The sequence below is a fragment of the Globicephala melas genome, chromosome 16 (assembly GCF_963455315.2).
Source record: "Globicephala melas chromosome 16, mGloMel1.2, whole genome shotgun sequence".
In the NCBI taxonomy this organism is placed as follows: Eukaryota; Metazoa; Chordata; class Mammalia; order Artiodactyla; family Delphinidae; genus Globicephala; species Globicephala melas.
Window position 1 is genome coordinate 30,497,170 of NC_083329.1, and position 23,685 is coordinate 30,520,854.

Consider the following 23,685-nt stretch of genomic DNA (forward strand, 5'->3'; position numbering starts at 1 on the left):
TGCTTCTTAATTCTTACTTGATCACTTTCCATGTTCGTGTTTCTAGTTTTGTTATCAAAATGCATGTATTCTAAAAACATGGATCAAATCCCAGCTATGTGACTTTGCCCATAACTTAGTCTCTGTGACCCTTCCCATATCTTTATTTGTAAAACTGGGATGCCTTTAACCAACTTTATAGCATTGTTGTGTAGACTAAATGGAAACAAAAGTAAATGACACATAGTGTATGCTCAAAAAAAACGTTAGTTGTCTTTCCCTTACAAAATATATTTTCTAACTGCTGAAGTGTAGATGAACAATTGTTTTACTAATTTCTAGCTGAATACTTGTTATATTTTCCAAAGATGCAACTTCATTTTTCACCTAGATATTTTAAAAAGTAAATATAAATAATGTATTTACTTTATCCATTGTAACAAACAGCATCCAATGAAAATCCAATTAACTAAAAAATATGCATAACCTCCATCTCATTCCCAAATATCAGACCAGTATTTCTAACAGCTTTTCCAAACATTATCTAGACATCTTGGCATGCCAACCCCAACTTAAGATTCCAATATTGTGCTCTATGCTGCCACCTCTTGGCTGTTACCATTCTCTCCACATATTTCTTCTATTTTTGGAATCTTAAGTCAGCCAAGCCTCAACCCAATGGATACATTTAATTTCCAGATTCTAGTGCTTCTCAGATAAGATGCTCCAAGTGCCTGCAAAGAGTTTCAACAAAATCACTTTAAATCTAACACAACTAAAGCTATACACTTGACAAGTTATATATTCTAGGCTCTCTCTTCCTATTTTCCATAGACATGGCTGTCTCTGAAAAAAATAAATGCCCAAGACAGGTAGTGAAATGCCTAATGGAGAAAACCAGCTTTCCCAGATCTAGGTGGGTTTTCAAACGGAAATATTCTTCCTAATTAGAATACTAACTAAAAATTATAGAACTACGAACAGTAAGAACAGCTGCTACATGGTTAAATGCTACATGGTTCCATGCGTTGCTATTTCTGTTTTCTTCTAAAAATATTCATGCAATATTTTATCCTCATATAGCAATGGAAAGCTCAATCATATTACAAGACTATACTGTACTCAATTATTGAACATAGAAAGGCTTTCCTCCCAAACCAATTCTGAAAGAAAGGTAATTAATCATTGGCTCCTTCTATGCTACCAAAATGCCTATTAAATAACTTGTTCAATAGACAGTCACAACACATATGTGTGTGCACGCACACACACACACAGACACACACAGTTTAAAATGATGAACTTTAACTTCATTGGTAGCTGCTTAATTTTCTGGTCTTTTTCAAACCACAGTAAATTTCAAAACACTTTACTCATTAATTCAATAAAAACAGACCATCCTGGATAGTCACAGCAAAAACTTTTTCATGTACTTAAGCAAGAAAAAGATGCCACAAAAGAAGAACGTTAAGAAGCTCTTATATTGGCTTTGATTTTAAAGCAACTTTCCAACAATGGTAAATAATGGTAGAGTGGTCATATGCAGGGGTACAAAGAAGCATGTCATGTTTCATGGTCTTCAGAGGTTGACAGTGTAGTCAGGAACACAAGATTCAAACACAGAAAAGGATAAACAACAAAAGGCAGAATATTACTTGACAAATAATTGGTATAATATTTACTACAACAGTGTGAAGGGTGGAAACAGCAATAAGAGCAGAGGTGTACCATTAATAAGAAAGGGGAGTCAAGGTAAGAGTAAGAGCAAGGGGAATTTCAAGTTATAAAGAACAACGGGTATGCAATGCTGTAGTTCAAATGGTAAAAGAATGTTGTTTAATACAAACGATCAGACCAGTTTTGCATGGAAGACTAGTGGGGTAGCATTAGAAAGAGAAGTGGACTGACCTGTGGAGGGTACTGAGGCACTGAGCATGAGGCTAATGAATCCCAAAGATAACTGTAAAGTCACTGGAGACTGAGTGCAGGGTAACATTTCCACACCATTTGAGGGGTGAGGGTCAGGAGGAGGTAGGGAGGAGAGGGGTTTAACCATGTAGCAGTGTTTCACACACTGAAGAAAACTAAGAGACCAATCATGTTATTTCAGCAGTCCAGAAATAATGCTAAAGGTCTGAACTATGGTGATGACTGTAGAAAGAAAAAGAATGGAAGAACTGATAAAACCTGGTCAATGATTTGAAGTTAAAAGTGTACAGGGGAGAGGAAGGAATTAAAAATGTTTCCAAAGCTTTAAAGCAGAGAACAGAAATACCATAAAAAGAAACGCAAGAGAGTAAACCATTATTAATAAATGTTTCCAACAACTGAAATGTTTCTAAACCAAAATTCTTTTTATGTTTAACACAAAGCAATAAAACCATAGAAATGCAAAGGTAGAGCCAATTTTTACAACTGAACACAAACAGCATCGATGCTCATATATTATGAAGAAACATACTAAAGCATAAACCACAGTCCATCATAAATCTACATGAATTAATAACTACTTGATCCAGATCCATGTTACTGTACGAATGACTCCCATTACGTGAATTACCATACATTTCATATTTAAAATAAACACAACAGTTTGAGACCTAGTTCATTATTCTGCCTAGTGAACTAAATAAACAGAACAATGCATGATGGGATACAGATTTCTCAATAGGCTAATCAACAGACTAGAAACAGTCTAAATTGCAAAACTGAGTTACTATCAAATCCTTTATGAATAAATATGGAATCAGTACTCCTACAAATCCTCCAACAAAGTAACCAAATTTTGGAAAAATAAAAACTATAAAATACCACAGTAGACAAGTTTCACAAGTTTCTTGGTTACCTTTACTTTATCTCTTCTCAAGCAACAGAACAGACAATTTTCATCAAAAGTCCAATCGGAAATGCTTTCAGGTTCACAGTCTGCAAAAATAGTAGGAATAACAAATTAACAGTTACAAAAGAGGATTTTTCAGGAAACAAATGAGAACTAATTTCAAAAATATTATTTATTTTAACAACAAAAACACCCCTCACTAAGTAGTAGACAAATTCCTTATTTGCAATAATTGCTCACTAGTTAATACACCTTATTCATACATATATCTGCATTATCAACCACACACAAAAAGATGCTTAAATGGATATAGCTTCAACCCACATAAAACTGTGAATAAAAAGGAGAAGGAGACTGGGGCTTAAATCACCAAGGTATCATTTATGTCACCAGGAAGAATTTGAAATGCCAAAAAAATTCTGAATACCTTTAAATAAACTGAGATCTTTTAATAATGCAGGTCCAAACAGCCCTTCAAGAATACTTTCAAACCCTAAAAGGATGAAAAAAAATCCATTATTACAATAATATTCCCTACAGTAAATTTAACCTTGTTGCATGAAAAAAACAATGGTGTTTTCTTCCAGTTCTCAAGGACCTCCAGATTATTACTGATGGGATGCTGAGGAGAGTATACGACCAATCTAAAGGGAGCATTTGCATTTTTGTCAGTGAATAACACTCAATACAAATTCAGAGCCCATTCCAAGACAATACAAAACAACAGTAGAAATAACCAATGAAGGAATGGAATCATGAGATCTCTTACTATCTTACAAAATTCCAAATACCTCTTTACATAAACTTTCAAACTTCATTTTAAAAAGCACCCTCCCCAATGAAAGAGACAAACTGCTTCAAAGTTTCCACAATGTTCTGGGTTAATCTAAATGGCATGTTTCTGAATATGAACTGAGATAATAGATTCTTCAATCTAACAGTATTTTTTAAGAAGGAAAATCCTAACTGAAAACAACATCTGTATCACATGCACACACAAAAAAGCCCATTTTAAATATTATAAAATAAAAAGACTTCTGTAATTAGTTCACACTGCCACAGTAACTACTCACTGGTTCCTTTATGAAGCTAGAACCCACTACTCACACATACAAAAAGAAAGAGAGAGAGAGAGAAAGAGAATTCAAATATACCTATACATAGATGTTTAAACTATTACCACTCTCAATCAGTACAAAGTAGAAAATGAGGGGACTTCCCTGGTGGTCCAGTGGTTAAGAATCCACCTGCCAACGCAGAGGACGCAGGTTCGATCCCTGGTCACGGAAATAAGATCCCACATGCCACAGGGCAACTAAGCCCACGTGCTGTAACTACTGAGCCTGCGTGCTGTAGAGCCTGTGTGCCACAACTAGAGAGCCCGCATGCCACAACTACTGACCCACGCGCCACAACTACTGACCCACGCACCACAACTAGAGAGCCTGCATGCTGCAACTACTGAGCCTGCGTGCCACAACTAGGAAGAAGCCTGTGCACTGCAATAGAAGATCCTGCGAGCCACAACTAACACCCGACACAGCCAAATAAATTTTAAAAATATATTTTAAAAAATTCCTTTAGAAAGTTCTAAAAGAAAAAAGTAGAAAATGAAAACAAAACCTTTTCTAATTTATTATCTCAAACGTTGCTGATTAACTCAATGAAAAACAATGTAAAAATATCTTTGCCATCTTGCTGTTTTCTATGGGTTATTAAGAGTAAGGAGGAAAATGCAAAAGAGAATCAAATTGTACCCTTATACAACATAATACATAATTCATTAGTGCAGCAGTTCCCAAATTATGTATCATGGACCTCATTAGGAGCTCAAATAATTACAAGAGGTCCATGAGTCCATGTCCTTTAAGCATGACCTTTAGAAAGGTCTTGCGCATTCAGTGTACATACAACTTTTCAAATGCACACAAATATTACTGCAATTAAGAAAATATATAAAGTGTTACTGATTTCCTAGTAGTTTGGGGCACTATGTATTTTGTCACATAATGTATTATCACCTAAGGGTTTATAATTTTTTTTTAATTGTTAAAAAAGCACTCTTATGTTCAAAAGTGAGGGAACTACTAATGTAAAAATACTATAGCCAGGTGGATACATGAGGTCCACAAACAGGGACACTTCCTAACCACAAATACAATCACCATAAAGGGTTTGGAAAGTAAGGGAGTAGAAAAGATGGTCCCTAGAAACAGTATTTTACCTTGTTGTAAGAGTAACATTGTAATGTAAGGGATTTCTTTGCCCTTAATATTAAGCCATCATTTTCAATAGGGTAATCCCTAGAGTTTGTATCATCTGCACTGTAGTTAGAGAGTTGATTTTTCTAAATTATTTTCATGATTTCTAGATTCTAGATTTTTCATTTATTATTAAGGATTAATCGTTTTTCAACTCTCCTTAGTTCTTCCCATCAAAATGATTCCAAGGACATCAGCAAAACCAAACTACCCATTCAAGCAAATGGGAGGTATCTATCCTGTTTATTGTTTGCCTACTATAATTAAAACACTGTCCACTAAATTACTATGTCCTCTCTTCCCTACACTAGGGAGGAGAGAAAGTGTTGGGCTAAGAGTTTTGAGAGTGGGGAGGTGGTGATGAGGGAATGAGAAAGAATTGCTAGATACTGACTATCCTGGGCCTGCAAACTAGGTATTTTCAACACTAACTTAAAAAAAAAAATCCTGCAGCTGCCTCTAAAGCCCTCTTATCCTCAAAATGGATTTCTGACTTCACAAATATTAATGAAAGCACTTCAATATCTGGCAAGTACCAAGTACACACTGCAAATAACTAAAGGGGATTACAGGTGGCCCTTACTCTAAAGAGCATATCTAATAGGCTTTCACCTGGGTTTATATGAAATTATAACAAATTCCAAATGTGGATGCTTAGCCATAAATTCTTGAAAGGGAAAAATGTAAATAGAGCAAAAAATAATACTAAGAAAAAAAAAGCAAATAAAAGCCTTGGGAGATAAAATTTTAAAAATTACAGAAGATAACAGAATTGGAAAGAGTAACAGAATAAGAACTTCATCAATAACACACAAACACTAACAAAAACTGAATCACATTATCAAAGAGCAGTGAAAGGGACAGACCAAAAAGAATCAAACAAGAAAAAAAATCTGGTCATAAATGCAAAGATTTAACCACAACTAATTTTGATCAAAACAGTAACTGTAAACAAGTCACTTCTCTTTTGCTCACGTCTGCAACAATACATTAAACCGTACAAATACTGATCAGACATTGTTAAGTCATATTTTGCTTCCCCCTGTTAACTGAATTTAATGCCATTCAGTTTTATTAATACTAAATACTGAATTTAGCAGTTGCATAGCAACAAGGAATGTCTCACGTGCTATGCTTGACACTAACAAAAGGCAAACAAGAAAAGAACAAATGTATTCAAAATTTATACCATGATCTCACAAAAAAGCCATGAAGATCAACAAATAAAATGCCATGGAAAATTAAATAAATAATGAAAAAGACAGCTATGTCCTTATGTTCAACCACCAGGGCTTAAAAAGCACCGGTATGTAATATATTATTACATGTAAAGAAATATTAATAATTTTATTGAGCATGACTACTGGCCAAAGAATTCCTATCCAATATTGCAACTGGAATCAAAGCTGGTCTCCAATCTCTTTCTCACTGCAACCTGAAGACAATCACTGTGTCTTCAGACAGTATTCCTGAACACTACTTTAACAATGTGACCATCTGTTCAGAAAAACCCCACTTTGTTTAAAAAACAAATCCCAAATTCCTAAGTCCAGCAATCAAAACTATTTATAATTTGACCCTAACCTACCACTGACAGCCTTATTTCTCAGAACTTTCCTGCTCATTCTCACAGCTCCATCCAGTTTGGTATTCTAATGTATTCAGTCATCTATTATTTCTACCTCCTAATATTTTCTCAAGCCTTTTCATTTCACCTCTGCCCAAATAAATTATTTCCTTCAAGGCACTCTTCAGTTTGTTCAACAAATAGATATTCGCTTATCCAACATATATTAATTGAAAGCCTACCACCTATCAGGGACAGTGGCAGGCACTGAGTAGGCAGGCAATGATGAACAGACATGGTGTCTGCCCTCATGGAGCCTGAGTTTCCAGTTTTCTCATTCTCAGAATTCACATATCACTCTCTCCCTTTTAAATAAATGTCAACTACCTTACGTTTTCTCTTTTCTGTCACATGCAAAGCACTATGTAAGTATTCTGTAATACAAAATTTGTCATACGCTATCTAAACACTGCTTTTGTTTTTTCTTCTATATGTTTATGTCATCTCAAAGAGATTTAACGCTTCAAGAAGGCTAGGAAGGAAGGTCTTCCTGTTTCCCACAAGGTTCCTCTTACACTAGGGCTCTATGTGCCTGGTTTTTAGCCTTTGCTTTGAATAACCTAGCTCTCAAAAACAAAAGACAGAAGATTAAAATTCCTCACACATTACCCTCTTCAATCTAAATCATAATCTCTACTCTATTTCTAACCAAAATGGGGAAAACAGATTATGAAAAGTAACAAGATAGGAACATATCAAATATATAGCCAACTAATAAGCAACAGCCTGTACTTTTGAAATAAAGCAAAATACTATGACTGGAATGAAAAAATGGTTTGTGAGTCTTGGGAACGTCTCCTCTGAGATAACAGTACAGAGATTATCAGTCTGAGAGATAAAGAGGGGCTAAAGGAAAACTAGGAGCATATCAGAAAATCAGTAATTTTCACATCAAGGTCCCTTGGATATCTTGCAAAACTTGGTGCCGGTATAAAAGAGCTCAATCTTCAATAGAGTATTATTATTTTATAAAATATCAGTTCAAAGGTGCTTGCTGGTAACAATCATCAACTAATAGCTTAAACAAAGAGGAGACTGATAGTATCTGGAGTTCTTTGCTTAAAACTCAGGGTTTTAAACTTGCAAATACCACACTTAACTTCATTACAAGTGAGTGCCAAAATGAATAATTAAAAAGCACCAGATTATCAATATTTCACATGCAATCTCCAAAGGAATATAAGGTAATTAATCCCTTTTTACTGATGTTCCAGCTATTTCAGTGTGTCATACAACCAAATAAGTCTGGATGAACTTCTACAGGTAAGGAGCAAAAACCAGGCTCCTCTTCTCATTACTTTACGCAATCCACCCCTGGTGGACAGCTACACTCATTAAGAGTTCTTCCTCTCTCCCTGAGCATCTGCTTCTGGCCCATGCTCTATAAGGAACCCATTTGCTGGCTTACTTACCCAGCACAATTTACCCAGCACAAGCACTGATGAAAAAGAATGGGCATCATTAGAAAATCTACAAACAACAAATGCTGGAGAGGGTGTGGAGAAAAAGGAACCCTCTTGCACTACTGGTGGGAATGTAAATTGATACAGCCACTATGGAGAACAGTATGGAGGTTCCTTAAAAAACTAAAAATAGAATTACCATATGACCCAGCAATCCCACTACTGAGCATATACCATAATTCAAAAAGCCACACGCACCCCAAAGTTCACTGCAGCACTATTTACAATAGCCAGGTCATGGAAGCAACCTGCCCATCGACAGATGAATGGATAAAGAAGATGTGGTACATATATACAATGGAATATTACTCAGCCATAAAAAGGATGAAATGGGGTCATTTGTAGAGACGTGGATGGACCTAGAGACTATGATACAGAATGAAGTCAGAAAGAGAAAAACAAGTATCGTATATTAACGCATAAATGTGGAATCTAGAAAAATGGTACAGATGAACTGGTGTGCAAGGCAGAAATAGAGACAAAAATGTAGAGAACAAACATATGGACACCGAGGGGGGAAAGCAGGGTTGGGGGGGTAGTGGGATGAACTGGGAGATTGGGATTGACCTATACACACTAATATGTGTAAAATAGATAACTAATAAGAATCTGCTGTATAAAAAAATAAAATAAAATTCAAAAAAAAAAAAAAACTGATGAAAAACCTGACCAGACATACTGAAGACCAACAATAACCCAGTCAAAACTAACAGCCCAGGGGCTTCCCTGGTGGTGCAGTGGTTGAGAGTCCACCTGCCAATGCAGGGGACATGGGTTCGTGCCCTGGTCCGGGAGGATCCCGCATGCCGTGGAGTGGCTGGGCCCGTGAGCCATGGTTGCTGAGCCTGCGTGTCCGGAGCCTGTGCTCCGCAGCAGGAGAGGCCACAACAGTGAGAGGCCCGTGTATCACACACACACACAAAAAAACCAGTCCAAACTGAAACAGAATTAATGAAGAAAAACATCAGAGATTGAAGAAAAATTATAAATAGTATTTCTATTGAAACCAGGGAAGAACAGCATTTAAAACAAAAAGCAAGCTGCTCTGGAAAAGAAGTGGAGAATATGTGCTTGGGGAGGGGAAAAAAGGAAAACAAAACTGCCAAAAAACCAAATAGAGGTATTAAGTAGAAAAATATACATCAAATTAGTGATTTAAAAAGCCAATTTAAGAAATGTCCTCACAATGCACAGTAAATCTGAAGACACAGAAATCATGAGAAAAAGATTAGAGAGGAAGAGGAGGCCAGGTCAATGTCTGTGAAATAGGATTTCTAGAACAAGAGCGAGCAAAGAGTATAAATTTTTAAAAATTAAATTTAAGAAATGGGGGTAGAGTGAGGGGGAAGGAGGAGGAGAAGGAAAAGAAAACTTCCTAATGTTGAATACTGTCTTGAGTCTTCATATTTAATGTGCTCTGAGAAGTACTGGGGCAAAATACTCACGGGAAAACAAAGCATATATACATGTAAAAACTCTCCTGGCAGAATATCTGAATTTCAAAAATAAAAGTTTAAAAGCTCCAAATAAGGAGAAAATTTTACTTAATTTTACATAAAATAAGAGGAAAGCGATTTAGAATGACAGTCATTTCATAAGTAAAAGTAAATGCTAAAAGCCAATGGAAGTATGCTCACAAAATTCTGAGGGTAAAAAAACCTCACTTTTTTTAGCCAATCTATTTTTCACAGATATGAGTAAAATAAAGAAATTACTGGATATGCTATGATTTGGAAAACAGGACAGCCATTTACTCTGGATACTAGCAACAGTCACTTAAAGTAGTTGAGATTAAAAAAAAAATTCAGAACAAAGACCTAAAAATGGAAAACACTGTTTATATAAAAAATAATGGTAAGCAATATACCAGTAAAACTAACAGTTAAGTATAAACAGTTGTTACTAATATGGGGGGGGTTCAGTTTAATATAACAGATAAGAAAGGATTCTTTAAATAGATAAACACAATATAATTTTTTAAATTAATGATTTAGGAATAACATCCCAAACTATTACAACACAATCTTGGGTGAAAAAGTAAGAGTAAAATATGCTTAAGTATGTAAGATCAAGTGTGCATGTGGGATGAGGGAACAATTTATAATAGTCATTACTCTTTGATGTTGATAAGAAAATGTAGTGGGCTTCCCTGGTGGCGCAGTGGTTGAGAGTCCGCCTGCCGATGCAGGGGACACAGGTTCGTGCCCAGGTCTGGGAGGATCCCACATTCTGTGGAGCAGCTGGGCCCGTGAGCCATGGCCGCTGAGCCTGCACGTCCGGAGCCTGTGCTCCGCAACGGGAGAGGCCACAGCGGTGAGAGGCCCGCGTACCGCAAAAAAAAAAAAAAAAAAAAAGAGAGAGAAAGAAAAAAGAACATGTAGCTTTAAATTTGCTTAAAACATATGGATAAAGCTGAAGAATTTCCAATCACCAGAGGAAATAAAGAACTAAAAAAGATCAACTATAAAAGTAAATAAAATTAAAAACGAAACAAAAGGCGAGCATGCTAAACAAGAAACACAAAAAATAATTTCAGGAATAGTATCAACCATGTACATGTTACAATAAATATTAATCAACTGAATTAACTACGTAAAAGAGAAAGAAGTGTCAGGTAGGGCATAGCAATATGCAGTTCATAACAGACTCAAAGTGACATAGATATGTTGAAACTAAAGAGGGAGACATAGATATGAGAAAACTGTAAAAAAAAGAAAAAAAAGAAAGCAATAAAGGTGGCAGTAACAATCAGAAAAAGAATTATTCAAGGATAAAAGCGTAAAACATAGATAACTAATAAGAACCTGCTGTATAGCACAGGGAACTCTACTCAATACTCTGTAATGGCGTATATGGGAAAAGAATCTAAAAAAAAAAAAAGAGTGGATATATGGATATGTATAACTGTTTCACTTGCTGTACACCTGAAACGAACACAACACTGTAAAGCAACTATACTCCAATAAAAATTTTTTTAAAAGCATAAAACAAAAAAGTGAAGAATTTTTCAATTACTAAAGGGCTAATCTATTTCATGAGTGAAACTGACCTATAACTTTTTTTTTCTTATATATGTTTGGGTTTGGAAACTGTCCTCCTCGAAAGAGTTGAGACATATTTCCATTTTTCCTACTTTCTGAAAGAGGTGACAGAAAATTGGGAAGCTTTCTTCCATAAAAGTTGGGAAGAACTCAAATCTAAAGCATTCTGGGCTTATTCTCTTTGACAGAAGAGTTTTAATATTAAATTTATTTAATAGTGATAGAATAATTCAAGCTTTTTATTTCTTCTTGAGTCAGTTTTTGGTAAGTTATATTTTTCTTTAATTTCAAAATTATTGGCATATGGTTGATAGTATTTTCCCTTATCTTTTTTAAAGTTGTGGTAAAACGTACATAATATAAAATTTATAATTTTAATCATTTTTAAGTTTACCATTACATATATTTACACTGTTTGCACCATCACCCATCTCCAGTACTTTTTTCATCTTGCAAAACTGAAACTCTATACCCATTAAATAGTAACTCCCTATTTCCTCCTACTCCCAGTCCTGCCATTCTACTTTCTGTCTATACAAATGTGACTACTGCACACCTCTTAAGTGGAATAACAGAGTATATATTTGTCATTTAGTAACTGGCTTACTTCATTTAGCATAACATCCTCACAGTTCATCCATCCTGCAGCATGTGACAGGACTTCTGTCCCTTTTAAGGCTGAATAACATTCCACCGATACATAGATCATATTTTGTTTATCCATTCATACATCGATGGACACAAGTTGCTACTACCTTTTGGCTAGTATAAAATAACGCTGCTATAAATCCCTTATCTTTTAAATCTCCTCTTCCTCTGTAGTCTTCATTTTCATAATACTATTTATTTATGTCTTTTATTCCTTGATCAATTTTACTAGGCTTGTTTTCTTAGTCCCCCCTCCCAATTCACTTTTGACTTTTCTTGATCTTCTCTAATATATCTTTGTTTTCTGGTTCATTAATTTTCACTAAGTTTCATTATCTCTCTATTTTCTTTAGGTTTATTCTGCTGTTCTTTTTCTAACTTATGACAGAAGCTTAGTTCACTTATTTTGAAGTCTTCTTTTTTTTTTTAAACAAAGTATAGGAGTGATTTAAGAGAATTAAACCTTAATTATTTCGTATTAAAAAGTAATCTAGGGCTTCCCTGGTGGCGCAGTGGTTGAGAGTCCGCCTGCCGATGCAGGCGACACGGGTTCGTGCCCTGGTCTGGGAAGATCCCACATGCCGCGGAGCGGCTGGGCCTGTGAGCCATGGCCGCTGAGCCTGCGCGTCCGGAGCCTGTGCTCCGCTACAGGAGAGGCCACAGCAGTGAGAGTCCCGCGTACTGCAAAAAAAAGTAATCTAGGATAAATAAAATGTAGTATATCCATATAATGAGAATATTATTACAATAAGGATGAATGAACTTCAAAACATTATGCTAAGTGAAAAAGGCCAGAAATAAAAGATCCCATACTGTATGATTCTGTTTATATGAAATGTCCACAAAAGACAAATCTATAGCAATAGAAAGTAGTGTTTTCCTAGGGCTGGGAGTGAAAATGGGAATGACTGCAAATGGACACCACGTTTCTTTTCAAGGTGATGGACTTACTCTAACAGATTTTGGTGATGGCTGCACAACTTGGTACATGTAATAAAAATCAGTGAATTGTATACTTAAAATGGGTGAATTGTAAGGTGTATAAATTATATGTCAATAAAGCTGTTAACAAAATAAGTATGCATATTTGGTGAATATTTATAATGCTTTAAGAAAATTTGGCCTGCTAGAGAGCCAGCCTTGGAATTTTAATCTGAAATGTAGAACTGAATAGCTGATTTAGACCTGGTTGTAGGCTGAAATCTTACTAAGTTTGTATACTGTATTAGAATTCTTACACAACTTAAGAATAACCACATTTATAAGTTTAAATTATATTTACAAGATTTTTTCAAAGTATCTAAGGTTCTGTTAAATCAATATTTAAGGAGAAAATACCTATAGTTTTACATTAAAATGTTTTAAGAGTTAACTAAAATATTTATCAAAAGTGTAAGTTTGGAGTAAGATCTATATTTTAGGAGAATGAGGCTTTAAATTTATAAATTTAAATAAACTGAACATTAAATTAGTAATCGAAGTAACTATGCATTATCTTTTCTATATACAAAGTCACCCTAAATCTCACACTTAATAACAAGAACTAATCAAGTGTTTTGTACAGAGCTCAGCAGTGTGGGGATATAGGGGAAATGTTTAAAATATATGCTCTGCCGTTTAAGATTTACACACATTTCTGCTACCACACATATACTGACAACTCTCCAATCTCTTATCTCTTGCTCCAGACGTTATTTCTAATTGCCTGCTTCATATCATCACCAAGATATCCCAAATACCTCCAAAAATCCAAATCAAAATCATTCTACCCCTTTTCCCTCATCTCAACCAGTGATGATCCCTGTATTCCTTACCAGGAAAATGGCATCACTAACCCCTTCCCCCAAGACATTCAGATTACAAATCTCACTCAGTCATGATTCCATTCTTTCCCTACATCAGTCAGTCCTATTCATGTTAATTACAAAAGATCCATCCAAATCTATTCTCTTTTATCCACTCCTAAATTCAGGCCTTCACCATTTCTTACCTTAATAATTATAATACATGTCACTCATGTTGATAATAATAGATAATAATTGAGCCCTTAGCTGGTATCAAGCAAGCACTGTATCAGGTACTTCATACCCATTATGATAAAATCTTCAGGGAAACACTGTAAAACAGGTATTATTACTACCTAATACATGTAAGAAAATAAAAGACTGAAGCAGCTATTTTTTTCATACAACTACAAAGACGCAGAGCCTAAGTTTAAAACCAGGCTGGTGATTCTAAAGCCCAGGCTTTTCACTTTTTCACACAACCTGCTAATAACATCTCAACTTTTCATTCATCTATTTAAAACATCCCCTATACCATCAAATCCACCAGAATCCATCTTTCACACTGCCACGAAACTTCTTCCGTCTTTTCCTGGTTTTAAAAATCTTTGATGGCTTTCCACTGACAATACTGAAAACTTCAAATTCCTGGCTGGCATGCAAGATCACTGAGGGTCTGTCTAGTCCCAAACTACCTTTTCAGTCTGCCCTGCCATTTTCTTTCTACATATGCTATGCTCTGGCCAGACTGATTTATTGGTCGTTACATACATGTCAATGCTTCCATGCCTTTTAAGTACAGCAAGCCCTCTGCCCAGAATGTTCTTCTGCAACCTTTAATCCAGTTAATTCTAAGGCATCCCTTATCTCAGCCCATAAGCCCCAGGCAAAGTTAAGAACATCCTCAACAGCGCTGAAGTTGTACTACTAGTAAACTATACTTCAATTTTTCTTTTTTTTGGCATTTTATCTACTAGATTTTGAGCAGAGAACTGGAGCCTATTCATCTTTTTCTTAACATCAGCCTGCCTGTTCCTTAACTGCAGTGTTTGTTGGATGAATACAAACACACCCTTCCTAATTCCTATATCCTTCTATTTACCTAAGTGATTTAAGATTTTATAATGACTCTATTTCGTGTGTCTCGTATGCTGAAGACCCAAAGAAATGCAAATAAATGAAACAGAAGGGCAAGTGACATCTAATGGAAAAAGGTTCCTGTATCTATGAACTAAAACCAGAATTAATTAATGGCTTGCTTTGCTGCCCCATGAACAGAGATGACAGGACACATTTTTGTGCAAAGCTGTAATCACAGCAAAGAGAGCAATAAATTGAGAGATGAAGTACTGAAAAACAGTGGTATTAATACACTAAGGAGGGAAAAGGGATACATACTGAGTAGCTGGAACATTACTGAAATAATTTCATATAATTGTATTTACATACATTATGCCATAAATGAGATCCCAAGACGTTAAGTAACCAAGACTGCAAAGGTAGTAAGTAACTAGGTCAGATGAATTTAGTTCTTTGGAACTCCCAGGACAGTTTTGGTTCATTTTTTTCTGTTATATCAAACTGTCTTGGGTAGAGTAATTACGCTAAAAAGAAGCCATTTAAATGCAAATCTGAAGCTGATTAGGAATAGGTCAATTATATCAGGAGTTCACAATCTGTGGGCCACAATTCCTTAGAGGAACTCAGTCATTACAAGGTCAGTACGTCCACATACATAAGCACTGTTTGTAAATTAAATAAAAATGTGCTTGCACATAGAGTCACTGCTTTTCTAAATGCATTTTTTTGCTATGAACAAAATGCATTATTTCTTTAAAAAGCATTATTGAATTCATAATAGCCTTTTGTCATTACATATTTTCTCAGATACTAAAAATATTATATGAGAGATCAGCGATTTCTATTGCCTTTTAGAAAAGTTGTTGTTGCTGAGCCTTCTGTCCTTGATAGACTATAGATACTTATTTATTTCTATTTATTGAGTGTCTACTATGAGTCAGTCACTAGAATGCAGCTGTGAACAACACAGACAAAAGTTCTTATCTTGGAATTTTAATTCTGGCAGAGGAGACAAATGATATAAATAATGATGACGATGATAATGAATAATATGTGGTGAAGGTAAGTAAAAGAAGAACTGGTCAAAGAAGAATACAGCAGACTCTAGGAGGCTGAATTTTTGAGCACTGAATGGAGTGAGCAAGCCACTTAGATATCCAAGACAAAGGAACGTTCTAGGCAGAGGGAACAGTACTGAAGCAGTAAATGGTATGAAGTATGGTATATGTGAGAAACAGCAAGAAAGTTGGTATGGTCTGAGCAAAGTGAATAAAATGGAAAGCAGAACATGAGATCAGAGCTCTAGAGGCAAGATCACAGAGGCTATGGTGAGACGATCTGACATTTGAACTTAAGAGAAATCCACTAGCTTTACACATTTGGGTAGTGGTGGAAGTAATGTGATCAGATTTATACTGTTTAAGTTTACCAGGTGGCTGCACAGATAACTGATTATAAGTAAAACATTATAATGAGACTATTATTACAATAGCCTTGGCAAGAGAAAATGGTGACTTAAACCGGAATGGCAGTAATGGAGGTAGAAAGTAGTGACAATATAGAGTATATACTGAAGATTAAACCAATTTGCTTTGATGATGCAGTAGATGTAGAATGAGGGAAAGGACACTTAGGCTTTTTTTGGTCAAGAGCTGGGTGAATGGTAATGTAACTTTCTAAGAGAAGACTGGAGGAGAAACAGGCTGGACAGAGACAAATCTAGTTCAGTTTTGGACACATTAAGTCTGACTTGTCTCTTGCAAATCAAAGTGGATGTATGCAGGAAACAACTGGATAGGTGAGTTTGATCCCTGGGATCAGGGATATAAAACTGGAAATCATCAAAGTACAGACAGAATATAAAGCCTTAGAACTAGATGAGATCTTATCCACTCAATGAGGGCAGATAAAAAGGACCTAATCAAAAAATGTGCAGAAGACCTAAATAGACATTTCTCCAGAGAAGACATACAGATGGCCAATAAGCACATGAAATGATGCTCAAGACTGCTAATTAGAGAAATGCAAATCAAAACTACAATGAGGTATCACCTTACTCTGGTCAGAATGGCCATCATCAAAAAGTCCACAAATTAAATGCTGGAGAGGGTGTAGAGAAAAGGGAACCCTCCTACACTGCTGGTGGGAATGTAAGTTGGTACAGCCACTATGGAAAACAGTATGGAGATTCCTTAAAAAACTAAAAGCAGAGTTGCCATATGATCTAGCAATCCCACTCCTGGGCATATATATGGGCAAAACTCTAGTTTGAAAAGATACATGCACCCCCACACACACAATGTTCACAGCAGCACTATTTACAACAGCCAAGACATGGGAGCAACCTAAATGTCTATTGACAGATGAATGAACAAAGATGTGGCATATATATACAGCGGAATACTACTCAGCCATAAAAAAGAATGAAATGTGGGGAATTCCCTGGTGGTCCAGTGGTTAGGACTCTGTACTTCCACTTCAGGGAGCATCGGTTCAATCCCTGGTTGGGGAACTAAGATCCTGCATGCTGTCAGGCGTGACAAACAAACAACTAAATAAAAAGAGTTCTACTTGCTGTTAAAAAAAAAAAAAAAGAAAAGAAATTTCCAGCAACATGGATGGAACTAGAAATTATCATATTAACTGAAGTAAGCCAGTGAAAGACAAATATCATATGATATCACTTATGTGAAATCAAAAAAAAAAAAAAGATACAAATGAACTTATTTACAAAACAGAAACAGACTCACAGACATAGAAAACAAACTTATAGTTACCAAAGGGGAAAGGGGGTGAGGGAGGGATAAATTAGGAGTTTGGGATTAGCAGATACAAACTACTATATATAAGATAGATAAACAACAAGGTCCTACTGTATAGCATAGGGAACTATACTCAGTATCTTGTAATAAACTATAAAGGAAAAGAATATGAACAAAAGAAAAAAAGAAAGGACAAAGAAGACTGAATACTAGAGCATTCCAACATTCACCAATTAGGAAGGAAAAGAGACTGAAAATATGACCACGTCTTATTTATGGTTATACTTCCATCATCTGGCAAACACGCTGGTTTCATAAGGACTCAAAAAACACTGCTGACCTGAACTACTGTATAAGGCATGTAATTAAATGCATATTACACCACCCTACCTCTCATATAAGAGATGATTTTGAAAGGAAGCATATCCCTTTTGATAAAACCAAACACATTTCCTTAAACATATCTAATTTGCAAATTTAAAAAATCATTACTTTATAACACATCTCCAACATACCTTAATATATGGCAGTACAAAACATCAAACTTCAATCTGGCCCCCAATGGAATAAGCTTCACCATGTTTTAGAAATTTTAAAATTAAAGTTTGAGCTAGCCTTCAGATTTATATAATCTTTACATATAAAGTAAATTCTTTATAGTTTCTCTCTGCTCAACAGTATTCAATGATTACCTAATGCCTGCAGAGTAAATTCCAAACTATGAAGTCTAGGTTTTAAATCCTTCCTAAAGTGAACCTTTTCAACATCCTCTCCAAATGTCCTTCAAGCACACTCAACTGAAAGTACTCTGTTTCTCAAATACACCTTGCTTTTGCTTATCTCAGTCCCTCACGTCACCCTGTTTCTTCTGCCTAAAACGGTCTTCTCTCAAATCTCGAGAGTCTTGATCCTGCTTGGTTTTCAAGGACATAGCTCCAAAGTTATCTTTCCTCCCAACTGACTCCTAGTATCCTTTGCTTTATCTGTCTTGAATTTTCAACACAAATGCATATGTTTCATGTATCCAACTGAATTTTACATACTCCAGGAAGTAAGAGACTAGTAGTAGTTAAGAACATGGATTCTGGAGCCAGATTACCTAGGTTCAAATTTCTGACTGTGTGTTATAACAGTCCTATGGCCTTGGGCAAGTTATTTGGCTTCTTTATGTCTCACCTTCCTTGGCTATAAAATTGTTTTGATCTCAAAAAATTAAGATAATTAAGTAAATATCTGCAAACTGTTTAGAATAGTATCTGAAAGCATAACAGAAGCACTATATCATAAAATGTTTGGGAAAGGAAGAAAGGGAGAGGGGTTGTATTTTGGTTTGTAACTCCTTTTTTTTCCTTATGTGATTAAAAAGACAGCTACATACAAAAATAATCAAAAGTTTATGTTGATGGGCATACAATGTATAAAGATGTAATCTGCGACAATACAATAACAACCTAAAGACGAGGGACACAGCTACATAGGAGCAAAGTATTTTGTAATACTACTGAAACTAAGTTGCTATTAATTAAGACATTATATATATATATATATATATATATCCCCAGGGCAAACACTAAGAAAATAACTAAAAACTGTACAGTAAAAGAAGTGGGAAAGGAATCAAAATGGTACGCTAGAAAATATGTATATAACACAAAAGAACGCAGTAATGGAAGACTTCCAAAGAACAAAAGTGACATGAGATATGTAGAAAACAAACAGCAAAATGGCAAAGATCCTTCCTTATCAGTAACTACATTAAATGTAAATGAATTAAACTCTCCTATAAAAGGCAGAGATGGGCAGAATGGATTTAAGAAAAGAACATGATCCAACTATATGCTGTATACAAGAAACTCATGTTAGATTCAAAGACATAAAGAGGATGAAAATGAAAGAAAAGAAAAAGTCCATGAAAACAGCAACTGAAAGAAAAATGAAGTGGATATACTAGTATCAGACAAAATAAATGTTAAGATAAAACTTGTTACAATAGACACAGAAGGACATTATATGATAAAAATCAATTTACCAAGAAGATTTAACAATAACTATAAATGAAATATAACTTTTAAAAATTCTGATTACTATCCTGTACACCTTAAACTCATAAAGTACATCAACTATACCATAATTTAAAAAAAAAAGATTTAACAATTTAAAATATAAATACACCTAACAACCAAGCCCAAAATATATGAAGCAAAACTGACAGAGTGGAAAGGAGGAAAAGTTCAACAATAATAGTTGTAGACTTCAACATCCCACTTTCAATAACAAATGAAACTAAGAGATAAAAAGGAAACAGAAAACTCGAGCAACACTATAAATCAAGTAGACCTAAAAGACATACATAGCCCACCAAGAGCAGAATATACATTTTTTCAAGTGCACATGGAACATTCTCCAGGGTAGACCATGTTAAACCACAAAAAAAGGTCTCAATAAATTTAAAAAGTTAGTAATCATACAAAATATCTTCTCCAACAATAATGTAAAGAAACTGGGATCAATAACAGGAAAACTGAGAAATTCATAAATATGTAGAAATTAAACAACACATTTTTAACCAGTGAGTCAAAGAAGTAATCACAATGAAAAACAGAAAATACTTGGGAATTCCCTGTTGGTCCAATGGTTAGGACTCCACACTTCCACTGTAGGGGGCACAAATTTGATCCCTGGTCAGGGAACCAAGATCCCACAAGCCTCATGGTGTGGCCAAAAATAAAAAAAAAAAAGAAAGAAAATTAGAAAATACTTTGAGAAGAATTAAAAAAAAAAAAACCCAACATACCAAAATATACGGGATGCAGCTAAAGCAGTGCTCAGAGGGGAATTTATATCTGTAAACGCCTATATTAAAAAAAAGAATATCACTAATCAGTAACCTAACCTTCTACACTTAAGGAAATAGAAAAAGAAGAAACTAAATGCAAAGCAAGCAGAAGAAAGGAAATAATAAAGATTTGGGTGGAGATTTTTTAAAGTGAGAAAATAGAAAAACAGAAAATCAGTGAAACTAAAACTTCTTTGAAAAGAATAACAATAATGACAAACCTTTAGTTAGACTGACCAAGAAATTAAAGAGAGACGACTCAATTTACTAAAATCAGAAATGAAAGTGGGAGCATCACTACTGACTTTACAGAAATAAAAAGTATTACAAAATATATAACAAACAAGAGTATGCCAACAAATAGATAACACAGATGAAAGGGACTAATTCCCAGAAATAAACTACCAAAACTGACTCAACAATAAAAAACATAATAGATCTAGTAAAAGCAAAGAGATTAAAACAGTAATTTAAAAAACTTCTGACAAATAAAAGTCAAGGGTCATATGGCTTCACTGATGAATTCTGCTAAACGTTTAAAGAAGAAATAACAACTCTTCTCAAACTGTGCCAAAAAATAGAAGAGGAATACTTCCTAACTCATTCCATGAGGCTGGTGTTACCCTGATACCAAAGACAAAAACATCACAAGAAAACTACAGACCAATATCTCTCATGAATATAGGTGCAAGAATCCTCAACAAAATAATAGCAAACAAAATTCAGCAGCATATTAAGAGAACTATGGACCATGGATGTATCCCAGAAGTGCAAGGGTGGTTCAACACATAAAAATCAACCAACTGAAAAAAAACTAAACACCTTATTAACAGAATGAAAGGGGAAAAAATAACATGATCATCTCAACTGACACAGAAAAGGCATTTGACCAATTCCAACACCCTTTCATGGTAAAAATACTCAACAACCTAGGAACGGAAAGAAGATTTTACAATCTGATGATGAGCATCTATGAAAAACTCACGGCTAACATACTCAGTGATGAAAGATTTAAAGTTTCCCACTAAGATGAGAAAAAGATAAGGATATTCACTCTTGCCAAGTATTCAACACTGTCTGGAAGTTCTAGCCAGGGCAATTAGGTAAGAGAAAAAGAAACAAAAGGCATCCGAATTGAAAAGGAAAAAGTAAAAGTACCTCTCTTCACAGATGTCATGATCTTATACATAGGAAATCCTGAAGAAAAACTATTAGATCTAATAAACAAGTTCAGCAAGGTTGCCAGATACAAGAACATGCAAAAATCATTTGTATTTCTGTACATTAGCAATGAATACCTATACACTAGCAATGAACAATCTGAAATGAAGGAAACAATTCCATTTCCAATATTATCAAAATGAATAAAATACTTAGGAATAAATTTAACCAAGGAGGTGGAAGACTTGTACACTAAAAACTGCAAAACAATGTTGAAAGAAAGAAGTCCTAAATAAATGGAAAAACATCCTATGTTCCTAGATCAGAATGCTTAATATTGTTAAGATCTACAGATTGTTATTGTTAAGATCTACAGATTGTTATTGTCTATAATATTGTTAAGATCTACAGATCCCCAAATTGATCTACAGATTCAATGCAATCCCTACCAAAATGCTTTTGGCAGAAACTGACAGACTGACCCTAAAATTCATATGAAACTGCAAGGGAGCCAAAACAGCCAGAACAATCATGTTTTGAAGAAAGCTGAACAAAAAAAAGAACGAAGTTGGAGGACTTACACATCCTGGTTTCAAAAACTATTACAAGCCACAATAATCAGAAAAGCGTGGTACTGGCACAAGAATAGACATATAGACCAATAGAACAGAACTGAGAATCCGAAGTAAATCCATACATCAATGGTCAACTGATTTTTGGCAAGGATGTCAAGACTATTCAGTGGGGAAAGAATTGCCTTTTCAACAAATGACGCCGGGACTGCTGGATAACCACATGCAAAAGAATGAAGTTATTAGATTCTTGACCTCACACCATATATAAAAATTAACCCAAAATGTATCAAAGATCTAAACATAAGGGAGAAAACCATAAAACTCTTAAAAGGAAAACAGGGGTAAATCTTTGTGACTTTGGATGTAGCAATGGATTCTTAAATATAACACCAAAAGTACAAACAACAAAATATTTAACGCTAAACTTCACAAAAATTAAAAACTTCTATGAATCAAACAATATTATGAATAAAGTGAAAAAAATAGGAGAAAATTTTCGCAAATCATATATATGATAAGAGTCCAGCATCCAGAATATAAAAAGAACTCTTACAACACAACAAAAAAACAGATAAAAGAAATTGGGACCTCACATGTTGCTGACGGGAATGCAAAATGATGCAGATGCTGTGGAAGTTTGATGGTTCCTCAAAAAGCTAAATATAGAATTACCATGTGACCCAGCAATTCTTCTCCCAAGTATATACCTAAGAGAAATGAAAACAGGTGTTCAAACAAAACTTGTTACAGGAACGTTCACAGCGTCAATATTTGTAATAGCCAAAAAGCAGAAACACCCAAATGTCCAGCAACTGATGAATGGATAAACAAAACAGGGTTTAAGCATACCACGTAATAATATTCAGCCATAAAAAGGAATTGTTTGGACTTCCCTGGTGGCGCAGTGGTTAAGAATCCGCCTGTCAATGCAGGGGACACACCTTGGAGCCCTGGGCCGGGAAGATCCCACATGCCGCGGAGAAACTAAGCCCATGCGCCACAACTACTGAGCCTGCACTCTAGAGCCCGTGAGCCACAACTACCGAGCTCGTGTGCCACAACTACTGAAGCCCACGTGCCTAGAGCCCATGCTCCGCAACGAGAAGCCACCGCAATGAGAAGCCCACGCACCACAACGAAGGGTAGCCGCTGCTCACTGCAACTAGAACGCAGCCAAAAATAAATAAATAAATTTAAAAAAAAACAGAAAGGAATTGTTATAGACTGAATGCTTGTACCTCCCCATATGTATGTTGAAATCCTAACCGCCAATGTAACTTTTTTTTTGGGGGGCCATGCTGTGCGGCTTGCAGTATCTTAGTTCCACAACCAGGGATCGAACCCGGGCCACAACAGTGAAAGTGCCAAGTCCTAACCACTGGACCACCAGGGAACTCCCCAATGTAACTTTATTTTAATTAAGGTTAAGGGGAAATCGGAGCTGATCTGATAGGATTAGTGTCCTTATAAGAAGAGATATCATTATACTAAATGAAGTAGATCAGAGAAAGACAAATATCACATAATACTGCTTATAAGAGGAATCTTAAAAATGGATACAAATGAACTTATTTACAAAGGAGAAATAGACTCACAGACAGAAAACAAACTTACGGTTACCAAAGAGGA

The 23,685-nt window shown here is 35.2% G+C and overlaps 1 protein-coding gene across 1 annotated transcript in view; it reads right to left on the reverse strand.

Annotated features, from left to right (window-relative positions):
- The window catches only part of LCOR (ligand dependent nuclear receptor corepressor), a 125,953-nt gene that overhangs the window by 60,418 nt on the left and 41,850 nt on the right, over positions 1-23,685 (reverse strand). Inside the window, exons 3-4 of the mRNA XM_060286259.1 lie at positions 3,246-3,311; positions 2,825-2,904 (exon numbers count right to left, since the gene is read on the reverse strand). The gene's annotated coding sequence lies outside the window, so the exon portion shown is untranslated. The remainder of the gene's footprint in view (positions 1-2,824; positions 2,905-3,245; positions 3,312-23,685) is intronic.